Raw genomic sequence first — 22,267 nt, forward strand, 5'->3', positions numbered from 1 at the left:
CTGGGCATGCTCAGTAATGCATTACGGCGGAATCCAGCACCATAGACATCCATTATAGCTTGTGACAGATGGCGACAGACACCTGCGAAGTCCGTTTTTATTGCGGCTCCAAAAAACGTTACATTCAGCGTTGCTCCCGCCCGATGGTCAGTCAGTAAATGACTGATCCGTCACACAGCCGATGCAACGCGAGGCCATTACTCACAAACCGTCGTTAATACAAGTCTATGTACGGATTGCGACAGAAGCAAAACAACGGAAGTGTGAACATAGCCTAAGGCTACTTTCACATTTGTCATACAGTCACAATCCGTCGCTTTGAGAAAAAACTGAATCCTGCAAAATAATTTGCAGGATTCCGTTTTTTTCCCATAGTCTTGTATAAACGACGAATTGCGACTGATGGCCTTACGTTGCATCGGCCGCGTGACGGATCAGTCATGGAATGACTGACCGTCTGGCGGAAGCAACGCAGAATGTAACGTTTTCCCGAGCATCGAAACGACGCACTGCGCAGGTGTCCGTCGCAATCCGTCAAGAGGTATAATGGATGTCTATGGTGCTAGATTCCACCGTAATCCGTCACACGACGGAATCCAGTGCTGGATTCCGTCATTTTCTACTGAGCATGCCCAGTATGTACACAATCACATTGCAAGGCTCCAAAGCTGGTATGACGGATCTGGTTTTTACAGGGATCCGTCGCATTACTCACAAAACTGATTGTGACTGATGGAAAAAACGGATGTGTGAAAGTAGCCTAACCTGAATAGTTACTATTCACCCATTACTAGTTATATTACTGGTGCGGAAACGTGGATTGAGAAGGGGTTGTCTGAGTAGTGGAGAATTCCTTTAACACTAGAAATCCCAGAGAGGGGTCATTTAACATTTCTACCATTGGAACCCTATGGAGCTCGAAATTCCTGGGACTTCTAGTGTTAAAGCCCTGGGGGCCCTGTAGAATATTTTGCATTCAGTCCCCATGACTTTCAAGTTACACCATCGTGCTCTTATAAGACTTAACATTAACTTGTAGTTTAATGATAAATGAATTGTGCAGGCGAATATAAGAATCTTTGTGATGTGTCTTATCGGAGAAATCAGCTTCCTTTTCCACGTATCAGACGCTTTGATCCCCTCCTTCTTCCTCCTGAACTTGTCATCGACTCATAAAAAAAGCTCTCAGATTTGTCTTGCTGAGACAAGACAGACTGCAGGCTCCGTGTGATGTGGTATCACACCTTCTATTAGGTTCTATGGAAAGGATTGTAGAAATGGGCAGAGGAAGAAATAGAGACAAGGCGTGCTCCGCAGAGCTGATTCATATCCAGACAGCTCCGCTCTGCGGTGTAATGTCCTCCATGCTGCTGCCGATTGTCTCTGCGGTAGAGAAGTGAACATTCACGGGCACCAGCTCTGGTGGACATCCCTGCAGTCAGCATAACAATAAGGCTATGTGCGCACGTAGCGTTCTGTCCCTGCAGAAATTTCTGCAGCGATTTGAACAGCACACGTGTGCTTCAAATCGCTGCAGAAACAAAAGCCGATTTCATGCGCTCTGAATGCAGCCCCTCCCATAGACAGAGCGGGGGCTACATGCAGAGCACACGAAAGAAGTGACATGTCACTTCTTAGAATGCGCGCTTCGGGCAGCAGCCGAAGCGCTGCGCTCTAATACGCCACGTGCGCACGTCTCCTGCATAATCTTCCTAGATTATGCTGGGTACGCAGGACGCATGCAGTTACGCTGCAGTACAGATCGCAGCGTAACTGCATGCAAATACGTGGGCACATAGCCTTACACCCTCCAACAGAACTAGTGACCTTGTGTTGTGTGATAAAACTGCACATTTTAGAGTGGCCTTTTATTGTGGCCAGCCTAAGGGGTACTTCTAACATAGCGAGATCGCTGCTGAGTCATGGTTTTTGTGACGCAGCAGTGACCTCATTAGCGATCTCGCTGTGTGTGACACTAAGCAGCGATCTGGCCCCTGCTGTGAGATCGCTGCTCGTTACACACAGTGCTGGTTCATTTTTTAGACGTTGCTCTCCCACTGTGAAGCACACATCGCTGTGTGTGACAGCGAGAGAGCAACGATCTGAATGTGCAGGGAGCAGGGAGCCGGCTTCTGACAGCTGCGGACGCTGGTAACCAAGGTAAATATCGGGTAACCAAGCGAAGCACTGTACTTGGTTACCCGATATTTACCTTTGTTACTAGCGTACGCCGCTCTCAGGCTGCCACACGTAGCCAGAGTACACATCGGGTAAATAAGCAAAGCGGTTTGCTTATTAACCCGATGTGTACTCTGGCTACGAGTGCAGGGAGCCAGCACTAAGCGGTGTGCGCTGGTAACCAAGGTAAATATCGGGTAACCAAGCGAAGGGCTTTGCTTGGTTACCTGATATTTACCTTAATTACCAAGCGCAGCATCGCTTCCATGCGTTGCTGGGGGCTGGTCACTGGTGAGATCTGCCTGTTTGACAGCTCACCAGCGACCATGTAGCGACGCTCCAGCGATCCTGACCAGGTCAGATCGCTGGTGGGATTGCTGAGGCGTCGCTAAATGTGATGGTACCCTAAGGCACACCTGCGCAATAATCATGCTGTCTAAACATCTTCTTGATATGTGGCACCTGTGAGGTGGATGGATCTCGGCAAAGGAGAAGGACTCATTAGGCTATGTGCGGACGTTGCGTCGGAGTACCTGCAGTTTATTCTGCACGTTTTCCTTCCCTTGGTTTTTGACCAAATGGCTTTTGACCATTTTTTAGCGCTAAAAACGCATGCGTTTTTACCGCGTTTTTAGTGCGTTTTTAGCGCTTTTTACCTGCGTTTTCACCTGCGTTTCTGCAGATGCTTTTTTGAGATCAAGACACTGAGAAATAAAGTTGAATTAGTGAAAAAGAATGAAAAAAGAGAAAAAAAAGTATAAAAGTAACTTTTAATAAAATTATATGGGAAATTATCATTTTTAATGTAATAATAGTGGTTATACACATTTTAACAGAAAAATAGCTAAAGTTTATTATTTTTTTACATTTAAATTTTCGGTTATTGTGTGTGTGTAAAGGAACATTAGAACCCATTAATTTTTGCCCAGAAAAGCATGCGTTTTTGGAGCCAAAAACGCAGTTGAAAAGCAGGTAAAAAGCATGAAAAACGCAGGAATTGTGATTTTGGTTGCTTTTTGCCATTTCTCATTGACTCCAATGTTAAGGAAACGCTGCAGAAATGGCAAAAACAACTGACATGCTGCTTCTTTTTCAGCATGGTTTTTGACCACAAATATGCAAATTAAACGCTGCAGAAAAAAAAGCAAAGTGCAGACAGGATTTATGCTTTTCCCATAGACTTTGCTGGAAATCAAAAACGCATGCGTTTTTGCCCAAAAACGCTGCTGCCAAAAACGCTGCAGAAACGCGGTAAAAAACGCAACGTGCGAACATAGCCTTAAGGCTATGTGTCCACGGTAGAATGTACCTACGGATTTTTCTGCCTGAAAATCCGCGACTTTCGCGGCAAATCCGCACCCGCGGATTTGCCGCGGATTTACCGCGGATTTGCCGCGGATTTTGATGCAGATTTTTTTTTTTTCCCCCATTCAAAACCAAAAATCCGCACCAAATCTGCACCAAACAATTGACATGCTGCAGATTTTTCCGGATCAAAATCCGCGGCAAATCCGCAGCGGAAAAATCCGCAGCATGGACACAGCATTTCCAAAATGCCATTGAAATGGCTTGGAAGTGCCGCTGCTGCAGATTTTCGGGAAATCCGCGGCAAATCCGCGGCAAAATCCGCGGTAAATCCGCAGCGTGGGCACATAGCCTAAGACTGCTTTCACACATCCGGTTTGAGCAGTGCGGCTCACTCCGGCTGTGAAGCCTATGCAACGGATGCAGTGAAAACACCGCATCCTTTGCATAAGTTTTTTACATGCGGCCGGTCCGGTTTTTGCCGCTTGCGGCATGCTACTGAGCATGCGCAGTGGCAAAAACCACATGCGGCGGCCGGATGCGGTTTTTGCCGCATTGCGCCGCAGCCGGCATCCATAGGGATGCATTGGGAAAAGCGCCGCATCGGCCGGATGCGGCGCAATGCGGTTTTTTTTGCCGGAGCAAAAAACGTGCCAGGGAACGTTCCATCCGGCCACCGCATCGGCTAAATCTGCCGCATGTGGCAAAAACCGGACCGAACGCAAGCCCATGCGGCACTAATTAAAGTCTATGCAGGAAAAACGCAACCGGCAGCAAAAAAAAAACGGTTGCGGTTTTCCTGCAAAGTGCCGGATTGTGCCGCATTGCAAAAGCCGGATGTGTGAAAGCAGCCTAAGGCTATGTGCGCACGTGGGCGTATTACATGCAGTTACGCTGCGATCTGCACCGCAGCGTAACTGCATGCGTCCTGCGTCCCCTGCACAGTCTATGGAGATTGTGCAGGAGCCGTGCGCACGTGGCATATTAGAGCGCAGCGATTCGGCTGCTGCCCGAATCGCTGCGTTCTAAGAAGTGACATGTCACTTCTTCCGTGCGGTTTGCATGCTGTCTATAGGGAGAGGCAGCATGCAGAGCGCACGAATTCTGCAGGCACCATGCGCTTCAGAACGGAGCTTTTCAGCTGCGCTCTGAAGTGTACCTTTTAGGTGCGGTGCAGAGCGCAGACGTGCGCACATAGCCTAAGGCCTCCTTCACACGTCTGTGTCTCCGGTACGTGTTTGGTCTCTTTTCTCATGTGCGTGTTTTGCCATGGATAGTGTGTCCGTGTGGAGCATACGTGTGCCCGTAAACATGTCTGTTTTTCTCCAGCATCACGGGTGTCACACGGACCGCACGGATGTGATCTGTGTCACCCGCACCAGAAAAAACACATGTGCCTGTGAAATAAAAAGAATTTCTATACTCACCTTCTCCAGTGCTGCTGTCTCTACTGTCACTTTCTTCCGACCCCCGCTCATTATGCTCATTGCATATTCAATCCACCTCGGACCAGAAGCAGCAGCAGCAGGGAGTCAGCAGGACCGGAGACCGTAGATCAGCACCACGGACAGCAGTGCCAGGGACAGGTGAGCAGAAAGTTCCTTTTCTCCGTGTGTTAGGCTGTGTCCGCACTTTGTGTCGAGGTAGTTGCAGTTCAAAAAGCATCCTCTGGCAGAAAGGACAATGTTTTTAGCTTTAAAAATGCATGTAAAACGCAAAGAAAGTAGCCTATGCGCACCTTGCGGTTTTCATGAGTTTTTAGTGCTTTTCCAGTGCTTTTAGAAACGCTGCAGTTTTGTGCTAAATTGAATGGATGGGAAATGCAGCCAAAATGGCAAAAACAATTGACATGCTGCTTCTTTGAACGCTGAGGTTTTTGCCAAATTTATGCAAATTAAACGCAGCGTTTTGAACAGCATAGTGCGCACAAGAAAGCTCAATTTCCCATTGACTTTGCTTGAAAAGCAGAACGCAAGCATTTTGGCATAAAAACGCTTTAGTTGGAAAAGCAGGTAAAAAAGCAAAGTGCGGACACAGACTTATAAACACGGCACATGGAGGGCAATACGCACCTTTGACATGTCTGTAAAAAACGTGCGTGATTTTCGCGGACGTGAGAAGGAGGCCTATTGCTGCTTTCACGCATCAGTTTTTTGGAATCGGGCACAATCCGGCGAAAAACGGATAAAACTGATCCGGCGCCCGATCTGTTTTTTTCCCCATAGTCTTGTATTAGCGCCGGATTGTGCCGCATGGTGTTACGTTTCATCCAGCGTGCGCCGGATAAGGCAAAAGTGGTCTGTGCGGCCGCTGGACAGGAGACATCATGTACGGCCTCTTTCACGCATCACTTTTTGCCATCATGCACAATCCGGCATTTTGGAAAAAAACGGATCCGGCGCCGGATTCTTTTTTTCCTCATAGTGTTGTTTTTGAGCCGGATTGTGCCACATGGCCTTGCGTTTTGATCCGACATGCGATGGATCCGGCGAAATGTGTCTGAGCGTCCGCCGGAAGGAACGCAGCATGCAACGTTTTTTGTGACCGTCAGAAAAACGAATTGCGATGGATCCGGCGATGTCCGTTATTTTAAAAATGGTAGCCTATGGGCGCCGGATCTGTCACCATCCATAAAAAAAACGAATCAGGCTACGGATCCATTTTTTGTTTCTGGGCATGCTCAGAACATTTGTAAGCTCACTTATGTAAAGAAAAAAAAAAACCTCTCTCGCTGGAAGGGGAAAAATGAGACTTATCCGATTTTGTGCCTGATCCGTCACATTAGTTTTGTCACAATCATTCTTTTCACAATCACATCAGGCACAATCCGGTTTGTGCCTGAAGCAAAAGTGAAGTGCAAAAGTAAGGTTTTTGGTTTTTTTTTTGTTGAAAAACAAAAACTACGGACGCCGGCGCCGTCCAGCGTGTTGTATAATGGAAGCCTATGGGCGCTGGATCCGTCGTAATACAGCAAAAAACACAATACAGTGACGGATTGCGTTTTTTAAACTGAGCATGCTCAGTGTCACAATGGATCCGTCGAAAAACGGAAGAAACAGATGGGAAAAAACTGATACGATGGATCCGTTTTTTTGACGGATCCGTCGCATCAGTTTTTTTCACCAGATTGTGCCTGATGCCAAAAAACTGATGTGTGAAAGTAGCCTTTGAGTGGCCTTTTATTATGGCCAGCTTAACGCACACCTGTGCAATAATCATGCTGTCTAATCAGCATCTTGATATGCCGCACCTGTGAGGTGGATCTGGCAAAGGAGAAGTGATCACTAACCCAGATTTAGACAGATTTGTGAGCAATACTTGAGAGAAACACATTGTAAGGTGTGTACCATAACCCTGTTGTTTTACTCTATGGTAGAACATTCACGTTGACAGGTTCCTTCCTCACTACAGATGCATTTGGCTCTAGTATGTAATGTGGAGTGCATGGGTAGGGTGATAGATGAAGATAGAGGTCAGTGCAGAGCTTTGCAGGCGAAATGGTTAAGTTTAGGTTGTATTCTCTAGTGCAGTTGCAACCAGTGCAATGACTGGCACAGCGTGCAGGCATGAGTGTATTAGCTGTACGGAAATACCGTGTTTCCCCAAAAATAAGACACGGTGTCATAATATTTTTTTCCTCCAAAAGATACGCTAGAGCTTATTTTCAGGGAATGTCATATATTTTCCCATAAACAAGAATCTACATTTATTCTTGAACAAAAAAATCAAATGTGTTCAAATCTAATCCTGTCATCACTTTCTGGAACATCAACATTTAGTGTTAAGGCCCAGTCACACTAAACAACTTACCAGCGATCCCAACAACGATACAACCTGATAGGGATCGCTGGTAAGTTGCTAGGAGGTCGCTGGTGAGATGTCACACTAAGCGACGCTCCAGCGATCCCACCAGCAACCTCACCTGGCAGGGATCGCTGGAGCGTCGCTACACGTGGAAGCATGCTGCGCTTGGTAACTAAGGTAAATATCGGGTAACCAACCCGATATTTACCTTGGTTACCAGCGCACACTGCTTAGCGCTGGCTCCTTGCACTCCTAGCCACAGTACACATCGGGTTAATTACCCGATGTGTTCTCCAGCTACGTGTGCAGGCAGCAGGGAGCCGGCACTGACAGCTGAGAGCGGCAGACGCTAGTAACTAAGGTAAATATCGGGTAACCAAGGGAAGGGCTTCTTGGTTACCCTATGTTTACCGTGGTTACCAGTGTCCGCAGAAGCCGGCTCCTGCTGCCTGCACATTTAGTTGTTGCTCTGTCGCTGTCACACACAGCGATCTGTGCTTCACAGCGGGACAGCAACAACTAAAAAATGGCCCAGGACATTCAGCAACAATCAGCGACCTCACAGCAGGGGCCAGGATGTTGCTGGATGTCACACACAGCAACATCGCTAGCAAGTTGTGCTTCAGCAGCGATGTTGCTTAGTGTGACGGTACCTTTACTCCTATTACTGGTTCAGATGCACATTTCCTTATCTGATCTGCTATTCTCATGGTGCAGAACCAGTCCTTACAAAGGTATCAATCACCCGCTTATATGTATTATTCTCTCTGTACTGCTAAGTTTACCCCCCCAAAAAAGAAACCCCCTAAAAGAATCACACTTACCAGACCCCAAACAATTAAAGTTGGCAAGTGAATGGGCTCTCACATACAAATCTGCATTGCTGTCAGGTCCCCCTGTATTCTTCTACAGAAGTTGGGCTCCCCCTGGTGACTAGAAGCAGTATTACTCGTGTGGAGTTATACTGGTGCCTGATCTGTTTGTGAGAGCTGCAGTGCAATATAGCTGGAATCTGACAGCGACACCGATCTGGTGAGAGCCCATCCTCCATCAGCTCTTGCCAACTGTGATTGTTTGGAGTCTGGTGAGTGTTTTTTTTTTTGTTTTTTTTTTTTCCTTTGGTGGGGGAAGGGTCTGCTTTTTTATATGAAGAGTCCATCTATATTATTTAACCTTTCTAGTTGCTTGGTCACTTCCTTATGGACCCGCAACTTTTGCAATAGGACTTATATTTTAAGCATATTCAGAAACAGCTCTAAAAATCCTACTAGGGTTTTTTTTCACGGTAGGTCTAATTTCGGGGAAACGGTATGTGTCTCGTTGCTTCATTCATGATAGATGAGGAAGGCAGAGTTTAGTAAAAGAAAAGCCAATTAGTAGTGAGTTGTACCATAGTGTTTTTTTTTTTTTGGATGGGGGGGGGTAGAGGCAGAATACACTGTGTGCAGAATTATTAGGCAAATGAGTATTTTGATCACATGATAATTTTTATACATGTCGTCCTACTCCAAGCTGTATACCCTGAGAGCCAACTACCAATTAAGTAAATCAGGTGATGTGCATCTCTGTAATGAGGAGGGTGCGGTGTAATGACATTAACACCCTATATAAAGGTATACTTAATTATTAGGCAACTTCCTTTCCTTTGGCAAAATGGGTCAGAAGAGAGATTTGACGGGCTCTGAAAAGTCCAAAATTGTGAGATGTCTTGCAGAGGGATGCAGCAGTCTTAAAATTGCCAAACTTTTGAAGCGTGATCACCGAACAATCAAGCGTTTCATGGCAAATAGCCAACAGGGTCGCAAGAAGCGTGTTGGGCAAAAAAGATGCAAAATAACTGCCCATGAATTGAGGAAAATCAAGCGTGAAGCTGCCAAGATGTCATTTGCCACCAGTTTGGCCATATTTCAGAGCTGTAACGTTACTGGAGTATTAAAAAGCACAAGGTGTGCCATACTCAGGGACATGGCCAAGGTAAGGAAGGCTGAAAAACAACCACCTCTGAACAAGAAACATAAGATAAAACGTCAAGACTGGGCCAAGAAATATCTTAAGACTGATTTTTCAAAGGTTTTATGGACTGATGAAATGAGAGTGACTCTTGATGGGCCAGATGGATGGGCCAGATGCTGGATCAGTAAGGGGCAGAGAGCTCCACTCCGACTCAGACACCAGCAAGGTGGAGGTGGGGTACTGGTACGGGCTGGTATCATCAAAGAGGAACTTGTGGGACCTTTTGGGGTTGAGGATGGAGTGAAGCTCAACTCCCAGACCTACTGCCAGTTTCTGGAAGACAACTTCTTCAGGCAGTGGTACAGGAAGAGGTCGCTATCGTTCAAGAAAAACATAATTTTCATGCAGGACAATGCTCCATCACATGCATCCAACTACTCCACAGCGTGGCTGGCCAGTAAAGGTCTAAAAGATGAAAAAATAATGACATGGCCCCCTTGTTCACCTGATCTGAACCCCATAGAGAACCTGTGGTTCCTCATAAAATGTGAGATCTACAGGGAGGGAAAACGGTCCACCTCTCGGAACAGTGTCTGGAGGCTGTGATGGCTGCTGCACGCAATGTTGATCGTAAACAGATCAAGCAATGACAGAATCTATGGATGGTCGGCTGCTGAGTGTCAGCATAAAGAAAGGTGGCTATATTGGTCACTAGTTTTTTGGGGTTTTGTTTTTGCATGTCAGAAATGTTTATTTCTTTGTCGCTCCTAATTGGGAGACCCAGACAATTGGGTGTATAGCTACTGCCTCCGGAGGCCACACAAAGTATTACACTTAAAAGTGTAAGGCCCCTCCCCTTCTGGCTATACACCCTCCCGTGGGATCACGGGCTCCTCAGTTTTCATGCTTTGTGCGAAGGAGGCACACATACACGCATAGCTCCACTGTTTAGTCAGCAGCAGCTGCTGACTATGTCGGATGGAAGAAAAGAGGGCCCATACTAGGGCCCCCAGCATGCTCCCTTCTCACCCCACTTTTTGTCGGCGGTGTTTGTTAAGGTTGAGGTACCCATTGCGGGTACGGAGGCTGGAGCCCACATGCTGCATCCTTCCCCATCCCCCTTAGGGCTCTGGGTGAAGTGGGATTTTACCGGTCTCCAGGCACTGAGACCGTGCTCCATCCACAGCCCCTGGAGAACCTGCTGGAATGGAGCTGAGTATCGTCAGGGACAGGCCCTGCTACGTCAAGGTACTCTGTGTCCCCGTACATATCGCGCGCACACCGCAGCGTTGCTGGGTGTGTTAGTGCGCCGGGGACAACAGCGCTGCGCGCTGGTGCCATTCCTATCTACAGCTTTGCTGAGAGGGGACATGTATTTGAAACTGCCGCGCGGCCGCTGCTGTCAGTTTTTTCGCTGCGGCGCGGCTGGGACTTGTGGTGCGCCGGGGACTTCCGCGCTGGCCGTGCATATATCACGGCCGCGCTTATTACTCGAGTCCCCGGCTTTTTGCGGCCTAGTTCCGTTTCGTTCCCGCCCCCAGGCCTGCCAGTCAGGGGAAGGGCGGGACGCTGTACAGAACGTCAGCGCAGAGGGCTGGAGTCTGCTTTGCATACTCCAGCCCTCACACTGGGCACAGTGGGACGCCAGTTTCCCGCACTTTGTTTGAGGCACGCCCACGGTCCGCCCCTCTTCACAGGACGCCGGCAGCCATTCCTGTGTGCAGTCTGAGCTGGAGAGAGGAGACTGGGAGACCCAGACACGGGATTCTGGTGCCCACACACCCGCTTTTCAGCGGGCGGTAAGCTGCCCTCAAGGGCTGACCCCCACTGGTGCCGAAGTGTATATTGTATTTTATGCTCGCAGCTTTACATTGCACTGTACGGTCGCTGGGGATTCTCTGCTATATACCCTCCTAGATCTCTCAGAGGACACAACAGCATGTCGACCGCAAAAAGCAAAGGTGCCAAGGCACAGGCTTTCTATGCTGCTTGTACCGCTTGTGGGGCTGTTCTACCGGCAGGTTCCACTGACCCCCACTGTGTGCAGTGCTCGGCCCCTGTGGCACTTGCTCGGCCGGGGCCTCTGCTGGAGGTGACCCAGGCAGAACCTCCTGTGAATACTGTCCAGGTGACAGGGACGGAGTTTGCAGTCTTTGCTGACAGATTGTCTGTGACTATGACTAAAATTCTTGAAACATTGCAGTCTAGACCAGTAACTCAGGCCATGGACACTGTTAACTCATTGCTCCCTGGTCCCCCTCAGTCGGAACAGTTCCGGGATCCGGGGGTGTCTCTTGCATCCCAGGGTGATGGCTCTGACACGGACGACAGTCCCAGACAGCCTAAGCGAGCTCGCTATGAGCGGCCCTCGACTTCATCACACTGGTCAGGGTCCCAGCAGGACTCTCTGTATGATGAGGCGGAGATAGCTGATCAGGATTCTGATCCTGAGACCGCTCTCAATTTGGATACTCCAGATGGTGACGCCATAGTGAATGATCTTATAGCGTCCATCAATAAAATGTTGGACTTTTCTCCTCCTGCTCCTCCTGTGGAGGAGACAGCTTCACAGCAGGAGAAATTCCATTTCAGGTATCCCAAGCGTAAATTAAGTGTATTTCTGGACCACTCTGACTTTAGAGAGGCAATCCAGAAACACCACGCTTATCCAGATAAGCGTTTCTCCAAACGGCTTAAGGATACACGTTATCCTTTTCCCCCGGACGTGGTCAAGGGCTGGACCCAGTGTCCCAAGGTGGATCCTCCAATCTCCAGGCTTGCAGCTAGATCCTTAGTTGCAGTGGAAGATGGGGCGGCACTTAAAGATGCCACTGACAGGCAGATGGAGCTCTGGTTGAAATCCATCTATGAAGCTATCGGCGCGTCGTTTGCTCCAGCATTCGCAGCCGTATGGGCACTCCAAGCTATTTCAGCTGGTCTTACACAGATTGACACGGTCACACGTACATCTGCTCCGCAGGTGGCACCCTTAACCTCTCAAATGTCTGCATTTGCGTCTTACGCGATTAATGCTGTCCTAGACTCTACGAGCCGTACGGCAGTGGCGTCCGCCAACTCCGTAGTTTTACGCAGAGCCTTGTGGTTAAGAGAATGGAAGGCAGATTCTGCTTCCAAAAAGTGTTTAACCAGCTTGCCATTTTCTCGTGACCGACTGTTTGGGGAGCGCTTAGATGAAATCATTAAACACTCCAAGGGTAAAGATTCATCTTTACCTCAGCCCAGACAAAATAAACCCCAACAGAGGAGAGGACAGTCGGGGTTTCGGTCCTTTCGAGGCTCAGGCAGGTCCCAATTCTCCTCGTCCAAAAGGACTCAAAAGGATCAGAGGAGCTCAGATTCTTGGCGGACTCAGTCACGCCCAAAAAAGACAGCCGGAAGACCCGCTACCAAGGCGGCTTCCTCATGACTTTCGGCCTCCTCTCTCCGCATCCTCGGTCGGTGGCAGGCTCTCCCGCTTTGGCGACATTTGGCTGCCACAGGTCACAGACCGTTGGGTGAGAGACATTCTGTCTCACGGGTACAGGATAGAGTTCAGCTCTCGTCCTCCAACTCGCTTCTTCAGAACTTCTCCACCTCCCGACCGAGCCGATGCTCTGCGGCTAGCGGTGTCCACTCTAAAAGCGGAAGGAGTGGTGACCCCCGTTCCTATTCAGGAACAAGGTCACGGTTTTTACTCCAAATTGTTTGTGGTGCCAAAAAAGGACGGGTCATTCCGTCCCGTTCTGGATCTAAAACTGCTCAACAAGCACGTAAAAACCAGGCGGTTCCGAATGGAATCCCTTCGCTCCGTCATCGCCTCAATGTCTCAAGGAGATTTCCTAGCATCTATAGACATCAAGGATGCTTATCTCCACGTGCCGATTGCTCCAGAGCACCAGCGTTTTCTACGCTTTGTTATAGGAGACGAACACCTTCAGTTCGTAGCTCTGCCTTTCGGGCTGGCGACAGCCCCACGTGTCTTCACCAAGGTCATGGCAGCAGTAGTAGCAGTCCTGCACTCTCAAGGTCACTCTGTGATCCCGTATTTGGACGATCTACTTGTCAAGGCACCCTCTCAAGAGGCATGCCAACACAGCCTGAACGTTGCGCTGGAGACTCTCCAGTGTTTCGGGTGGATCATCAACTTTTCAAAGTCAAATCTGACTCCGACCCAATCGCTAACATATCTTGGCATGGAGTTTCATACTCTCTCAGCGATAGTGAAGCTTCCGCTGGACAAACAGCGTTCACTACAGACAGGGGTGCAATCTCTTCTTCAAGGCCAGTCTCACCCCTTGAGACGCCTCATGCACTTCCTAGGGAAGATGGTAGCAGCAATGGAAGCAGTCCCTTTCGCGCAGTTTCATCTCCGTCCACTACAATGGGACATTCTCCGCCAATGGGACGGGAAGTCGACGTCCCTCGACAGAGACGTCTCCCTTTCCCAGGCGGCCAAGGAATCTCTTCGGTGGTGGCTTCTTCCCACCGTTTTGTCGAAAGGAAAGTCCTTTCTACCCCCATCCTGGGAGGTAGTCACGACAGACGCGAGTCTATCAGGGTGGGGAGCAGTGTTTCTCCACCACAGGGCTCAAGGGACGTGGACTCAGGAAGAGTCCACCCTTCAGATCAATGTTCTAGAAATCAGAGCAGTGTATCTTGCCCTACAAGCCTTCCAGCAGTGGCTAGAAGGCAAGCAGATCCGATTTCAGTCGGACAACTCCACAGCGGTAGCGTACATCAACCACCAAGGTGGAACACGCAGTCGGCAAGCCTTCCAGGAAGTCCGGCGGATTCTGACGTGGGTGGAAGACACGGCTTCCACCATATCCGCAGTTCACATCCCAGGCGTGGAAAACTGGGAAGCAGACTTCCTCAGTCGCCAGGGTATGGACGCAGGGGAATGGTCCCTTCACCCGGACGTGTTTCAGGAGATCTGTCGCCGCTGGGGGATGCCGGACATCGACCTGATGGCGTCACGGCACAACAACAAGGTCCCGGCTTTCATAGCACGGTCTCACGATCACCGAGCTCTGGCGGCAGACGCCTTAGTTCAAGATTGGTCGCAATTCCGGCTACCTTATGTGTTCCCACCTCTGGCATTGTTACCCAGAGTGCTGCGCAAGATCAGGGCCGACTGCCGTCGCGCCATCCTCGTCGCTCCAGACTGGCCGAGGAGATCGTGGTACCCAGATCTGTGGCACCTCACGGTAGGCCAACCATGGGCACTACCAGAACGACCAGACTTGCTATCTCAAGGGCCGTTTTTCCACCTGAATTCTGCGGCCCTGAACCTGACTGTGTGGCCATTGAGTCCTGGATCCTAGCGTCTTCAGGATTATCTCGAAAGGTTATTACCACCATGAGACAGGCTAGAAAACCATCCTCCGCCAAGATCTACCACAGGACGTGGAAGATATTCTTATCTTGGTGCGCTGCTCAGGGAGTTTCTCCCTGGCCTTTTGCATTGCCCACTTTTCTTTCCTTCCTGCAATCCGGGTTGGAAAAAGGTTTGTCGCTCAGTTCCCTTAAGGGACAAGTCTCAGCGCTATCTGTATTTTTTCAGAAACGCCTAGCAAGACTTACTCAGGTACGCACGTTCCTGCAAGGAGTTTGTCATATCGTCCCTCCTTACAAGCGGCCGTTAGAGCCCTGGGATCTGAACAGGGTTCTAATTGCCCTCCAGAAGCCGCCTTTCGAGCCTATGAAGGATGTTTCCCTTTCTCGTCTTTCACAGAAAGTGGCCTTTCTAGTAGCGGTCACGTCTCTTCGGAGAGTGTCCGAGCTAGCGGCGCTCTCATGCAAATCTCCCTTCCTGGTGTTTCACCAGGACAAGGTGGTTCTACGTCCGATTCCTGAGTTTCTCCCTAAGGTGGTATCCCCCTTTCATCTCAATCAGGATGTCACATTACCTTCCTTGTGTCCTCATCCAGTTCATCAATTTGAGAAAGGTTTGCATTTGTTGGATCTGGTCAGAGCACTCAGGATCTACATTTCCCGCACGGCGCCCTTACGCCGCTCGGATGCACTCTTTGTCCTTGTCGCTGGTCAGCGTAAAGGGTCGCAAGCTTCCAAATCCACCCTGGCTCGGTGGATCAAGGAACCAATTCTTGAAGCCTACCGTTCTGCAGGGCTTCCGGTTCCTTCAGGGCTGAAGGCCCATTCTACCAGAGCCGTGGGTGCGTCCTGGGCATTACGGCACCAGGCTACGGCTCAGCAGGTGTGCCAGGCAGCTACCTGGTCGAGTCTGCACACCTTTACCAAGCATTATCAGGTGCATACCTACGCTTCGGCGGACGCCAGCCTAGGTAGACAAGTCCTTCAGGCGGCGGTTGCCCACCTGTAGGACAGGGCTGTTTGACGGCCCTATCACGAGGTATTCTTTTACCCACCCAGGGACTGCTTTTGGACGTCCCAATTGTCTGGGTCTCCCAATTAGGAGCGACAAAGAAGAAGGGAATTTTGTTTACTTACCGTAAATTCCTTTTCTTCTAGCTCCAATTGGGAGACCCAGCACCCGCCCTGTTTTCTTAGGGATTTTTGTTTTTTTCGGGTACACATGTTGTTCATGTTGAATGGTTTCAGTTCTCCGATGTTTCTTCGGGTTGAATTTGTCTTTAAACCTGTTATTGGCTTTCCTCCTTCTTGCTTTTGCACTAAAACTGAGGAGCCCGTGATCCCACGGGAGGGTGTATAGCCAGAAGGGGAGGGGCCTTACACTTTTAAGTGTAATACTTTGTGTGGCCTCCGGAGGCAGTAGCTATACACCCAATTGTCTGGGTCTCCCAATTGGAGCTAGAAGAAAAGGAATTTACGGTAAGTAAACAAAATTCCCTTCTTCTAAATTTTGTGCAGTTATATTGGTTTACCTGGTGAAAATAAACAAGTGAGATGGGAATATATTTGGTTTTTATTAAGTTGCCTAATAATTCTGCACAGTAATAGTTACCCGCACAAACAGATATCCTCCTAAGATAGCCAAATCTAAAAAAAAAACCACGACAACTTCCAAAAATATTAAGCTTTGATATTTGAGTCTTTTGGGTTGATTGAGAACATAGTTGTTGATCAATAATAAAAAAAATCCTCTAAAATATAACTTGCCTAATAATTCTGCACACGGTGTAGTTGTTTTCTGAGATACTTTTCATGTTATCAGTAGTCCTCAGAGGCAGCACACCCTGACATTATTCACTAAAATATTCCACAAGTCTCCCCTATTAACTCACAGGTGCACACAGCCAGTTATCAATAGCCAATCCCTGAAAATCATAACCACGGCATTATTTCCACCATTACTGCTACATCAGCAGCCATAGTAATAATACCTGGCAGAAGAACAAGTCACGGGGACTAACGGAAACATAATTCAATGGAGGGAGGAGCGGACTAACAATTGTAAATACAGGGAGAGAGTGCAGCCCATCAGTGCTGCAAGGCTAGGACACAAAACTGGTGACAACCAAATCGTGTTGTATTAGGCTAGGTTCACATTTCCGTTGTTTTGCATCAGTCACATGCGTTGCTTGACGCTTGTGACTGATGCGTTGTACAACGGATGACAAGAATTGGAATTCATTGTCGGATTCCGTTGTAAAATAGAGAGCGATCAGCCGATCGCTCACAGCAGGCGGCCGCCGGGTGATCAGCCGATCGCTCACAGCAGCCGGTCGATCAGCCGATCGCTCACAGCAGCCGGTCACAGGGTATCAGCTGATCCTTCGGCCGCCGAGAATGTGTGTGGGGGGTGGAGTGCGGGGTGGGTGGAGCCGAGCGGGACCATGACGCGGAGGACGTCAGTGCCGCGGGGACTGCATGGCTGGGGATAGGTGAGTGTGAGTATGTGTGTGCACATGCCGAGTGTGGGAGGGGGCGGAGCCGAGCGGAGAAGTGTTGGGCTCCCTGCACACGTAGCCAGGGTAAATATAGGGTAACTAAGCAAAGCATTTTGCTTGGTTACCCGATATTTACCTTGGTTACCAGCATACACCACTTAGCGCTGACTCCTTGCACACGTAGCCAGGGTAAATATCGGGTAACTAAGCAAAGCGCATTGCTTAGTAACCCGATGTGTATCCTGGTTACGTGTGCAGGGAGCCAGAGAGAGCATGCGCAGCGAAATCCTACGGATTGCGCTGCTCAAAAAACGTTACAAGCCGCGTTCCTTCCGCCTGGCGGTCAGTCGTTCCGCGACTGATCAGTCGGGTGGAGGATGCAACGCAGCCTCATCAGTCACAATCCGCCGCTCATACAAGTCTATGGGAACAACGGATTCCGTTGTTTACCAGAGCCGCGGATTGTGACTGATACAAATTGACGGAAATGTGAACCTAGCCTTAAAGGGAATTTGTCAGCAAGTTTTTGCTTTGTATTCTGAAGAGAGCATGCTGCAGGAGTTAAAGGGCTTGTTCACTAAATTACATTGATGGATTATCCTTAGGATAAGTCAATGTCTGATCGGCCAGGGTCCACCATTCTGAACCCCCGCCGATCAGCTGTTCTGGGTCCCGGAGGCAACAGCAGGCTGCCGGAAATGCTCAATTCTTGAGCTGCTCCGACTTCTGCTAGCGTCCGCAGCCTGGTACTGCACATCTGCCTCCTATTTACTAGAATGGGAGGCGGATATGCAGTACCCGGCCGCGGCCTATCAGAAGACGGAGCAGCTCCGGAACTGAGCATTGCCTGCGTCCGTATAATTACTATTCTGACTTGGATCTTCAAAGTAAGTGCACCCGCCTCATCAGGTCTATGGAGCCCCATACACAATAGACAGTTGTTAGTGAAACAAGGATTTGGGGGACGGCTATATCTCCTGACTCCTCCATACACAGGAACGCTCTGTCTGCCGTTTATGCAAACTGACCGGTGGCATTAATGAGTAAATATAACAGGCACACCGAGTACCTGAGTGGTCTATAATAGATCGTTCAGTGCACATAGGCGGCCATTGTTCTCGGCAGCACAAGTCTTGTTTATCACATCATGTTGCGCTGCCGAGAGCGATGATCTTTTTGTGCAGCACAAGAGATAGTTTCACCCGACAAACGAGTGTTTTGCTCATTTATCGGGTGATTGGAAGCCTGTTTACTCTTGCAGCATAAATGGGTCCATAGACTGTCGGCCGAACTTGCGAATATCAGCAGGCTTGGCTGACGTTAGTATAATGTGTATGGCGGCATTAAAAAGTCTTTTAATTTGTTTATGAAATTGGTTGACAAATCCGCTTTGAGAGCATCTATTCATAGTGAAGACCCCCATAATGATATTGTCATGTTCAGATGATGGTCTAATGTGTGTGGCCCCTCTCCTGGACAGTTTTCTAATGTGTATGGGGGCTTATCTCTGCCCTGGACTGGAATATCCAGTACATTGAAGTGTTTGGTTATCTCCCAATGACACACATTGTCTTATCAGTGGATTCTTGTACTTATCTTCACTTCTGAGGACTGAACAATGAGGATTCTTCCAGCTATGAAGGAACTGTGGCTAAACATAGGTAACAGCAAGCCTGGAAACACCCCAAGGGTCAGGTAGGCAATATGGCTAGGTTTTTTTTCCCCTTTTTATGTCTATGGCTATGTGCACACGCTGTGTTTTTTTGACGCTGTGTTTTTGGCCGCTAAAAACGCACCCGCGGCAAAAAACGCATGCGTTTTTAACACGATTTGCTGCGTTTTTGGCTGCGTTTTGCTGCATTTTTGATCTCTGCGTTTTTCCAATGCACTGCATGGGGGGGGGAAATGCAGAAAAACGCAGGAAAGAATTGAGATGTCCATTTTTTTTTTTTTTTAAGTTCAAAAACGCAGCTTAAAAAAAAAGTTGTGTGCAGACAGCAAAAATGAAAACTCATAGACTTTGCTAGGGAAGCAAAGTCATGCAGTTTTGAGGCCAAAAACGCACCCAAAAAACGCACTGTGTGAACTTACCCTATGGGTAGTTTTTATTACAGAGTTTCCCTGGAAAGAAGACACTGTCTTATACTATTTTTTTTTTTTTATTTTTATTTTTTTGCCCCCTAAAAATGTATTATTCCACTGCGCCCCATTTGGGGTCTGCCTGTAGTATTCTTTAACTTCTTTAGATGCATGGGCACTTCATTATTGATCTGAGACTAGGGGTAGGGCTTATATTTAACTTTTACTCCAAAAAGACTTAATTCCTGTTAGGGCTTATTTATGGGGCAGGGCTTAATTTCAAGGAAATACAATATGTAGCCAAACTTGGCCATACAAATGTATTCCCTCGTTGACCCGACACCTACCTCTCTAGACTCCCCCCAACTCGACCAGGCGTCTTTATGTGCGTTTTTTATAGGAAAAGAGGAGAAAGTTGAGTACAACTTTGATGGTTATGTATCAGCTGGAGAACAGAAGAGCTAATGGTTGCATTCACATTGCCCAAACCTTGTGTGAATGGGAGACCTGATAGTTATTAGATGATTGGCCGATCTCCCAGGCCTTAAGGCCAAGTCTCACTAAGCGTCATCGCTAGCAACATCGCTGCTGAGTCACGGTTTTTGTGACGTAGCAGCGATCTTGCTAGTGATGTTGCTGTGTGTGACATCCAGCAACAACCTGGCCCCTGCTGTGAGGTCGCCGGTTGTTGCTGAATGTCCTGGACCATTTTTTAGTTGTTGCTCTCGTGCTGTGAAGCACACATCGCTGTGTTTGACAGCGAGAGAGCAACGATCTGAATGTGCAGGGAGCCGGCTTCTGGCAGCCTGCGGTAAGCTGTAACCAAGGTAAATATCGGGTAACCAAGCGAAGCGCTTTGCTTGGTTACCCGATATTTACCTTGGTTACTAGCGTCCGCCGCTCTCAGGCTGTCAGTGCCGGCTCCCTGCACTCGTAGCCAGAGTACACATCGGGTAAATAAGCAAAGCGGTTTGCTTATTAACCCGATGTGTACTCTGGCTACGAGTGCAGGAAGCCAGCGCTAAGCGGTGTGTGCTGGTAACCAAGGTAAATATCGGGTAACCAAGCGCTTAGTTACCCGATATTTACCTTAGTTACCAAGCGCAGCATCGCTTCCACGCGTTGCTGGGGGCTGGTCACTGGTCGCTGGTGAGATCTGCCTGTTTGACAGCTCACCAGCGATCATGTAGCGACGCTCCAGCGATCCCTGCCAGGTCAGATCGCTGGAGCGTCGATTAGTGTGACTGTACCTTTAGATGTGGCTGACTTTTTTTATCTAATGTATATGTGGTCTTCACTGGAGAAAACAGCTGTACTCTATGGTGATGGTGTACACCAGTATTCACCAGTCCATGCTTAACTTGACTACACTCAGTGCTAAGAGCTAAGGTCCTCTGTTCAAATCCCACCAAGGACATCTGCAAGGACTTTGCACGTTCTCCCCTTGTTTGCGTGGGTTTCCTCCAGATTCTCAGATTTCCTCCCACACTCCAAAGACATAAGCTGGTGTCACACATAACGACGACGACAACGACGTCGCTGCAACGTCACCATATTCTGTGACGTTGCAGCGACCTCAACAGCGACGTCGCTGTGTGTGACACATAACAACGATCAGACCCCTGCTGCGAAATCGTTGCTCGCACCTGAATGCTCCAGGTCATTTTTTGATCGCTGCTATCCCGCTGCGCCATGCTGATAAGCTGATAATCCTTGTGTTTGACACCACAGCAGCGACGCTACGCTACGTCTGAAACCACACAACGACCGTCGACGTCGCTATGATCGCTGCTCCGTCGCTGCTTTTTAGAACATGTTTGACAGCTTACTAACGATCATCTATGGTCGCTGCTACGTCACAGAATATGGTGACGTTGCAGCGACGTCGTTGTCGTCGTCGTTATGTGTGACACCAGCTATAGTGATAGGGAATTTAGATTGTGAGCCCCAATGGGGACAGTGATGATGTCGTCTGTAAAGCGCTGTGGAATTAATAGCGCTATATAATGAGTAAGATAACTAAAATAAAATGATACAATGATATTAAAAACCGGTTTTCCCGGGACACGTAGGTGTGCAGCAGTGAGTGTACATGTCATTAGTGTAATTGCAGCATTGCTGTTTCCATTGCACATAGTGTCACACACCTGGCATGGGATATGGAGGGTGTCTAGTAAACGTTCCAGATCTTAAAATCTGTTACTACTCACTCACCCGGCCGGTTTTACTAGTATGGTTTGGATAGTCCTCATCTAATTAGGGACAACGCACTGTAACACTGTGTATAGGGAAACTTTGCTGCCGGTGTAACAGCAGATTTCCAGTAATGTATCAGGTTGTGTTCAGATGTAGTGAAATGGACGATTTTTCCAAGTCGAATCAGTTTTGCGTATGTTTTCCGTTTTCATAGACCTATTGACTTTCAATGGGAAACAACCTGGTGAGAATTAGACCAAAGACGCACATACTGCGATTTTCTCTTTGCTATAAAATCGTTACTTGTAAATAGGCCAATTAGTGCCACGAGCGCCGACGGGTCTTGCATGTGATCATCATTTGTGTGGATAGGCCCTTACTTGTAGACTAGCCCGTTCTTGTCTGGTAGGAGAGCAGAATTGAGTGTAACACTCGTGGGTGCACACGGGAGTAGACCTACTGGGCCGGAGCAGCGGCTTAACCAAAAGGGGCGTAACTAAGCGCCTACCGGCAAATTCGTCAGAGCCTTTGATAGGGAGGTTGGGCTTGGCTGCCAATTGCCACCAGGTACTACTCCAGGGAGTCCCGATACTACAAGAGCTGGCCCCAGGGCCGGGGTAGGATACTGACAGACTCTGATATGGTCAGGTGCAGAAAGGACAACTGGGACCGGCAGGTATGGAGGATTCCACTGATACAGCAGATGTAGCAGTTGTAGCTGGGATGGTAGGTACTGACGGGTACAGCGGGTTCAGCAGGTACGGCTGGTCCAGTGGGCACAGAAGGTTCAGAAATACTAGGGTACAGATATGTGTTAGAACACTCAGGATAAGGCTTCAGCAAACGGGAAGGCACCTTACAACTAGCAACATGACTCTCAGGGTGGACCACATTGCTCAGGCACCTCCCATAGGGGTAGG

The 22,267-nt window shown here is 48.6% G+C and overlaps 1 protein-coding gene across 2 annotated transcripts in view; it reads left to right on the forward strand.

Annotated features, from left to right (window-relative positions):
• The window catches only part of ATL3 (atlastin GTPase 3), a 109,465-nt gene that overhangs the window by 2,234 nt on the left and 84,964 nt on the right, over window positions 1-22,267 (forward strand). The gene's annotated exons all lie outside the window — the stretch shown is intronic.

This window comes from Anomaloglossus baeobatrachus, chromosome 10 (assembly GCF_048569485.1).
Source record: "Anomaloglossus baeobatrachus isolate aAnoBae1 chromosome 10, aAnoBae1.hap1, whole genome shotgun sequence".
NCBI lineage: Eukaryota > Metazoa > Chordata > Amphibia > Anura > Aromobatidae > Anomaloglossus > Anomaloglossus baeobatrachus.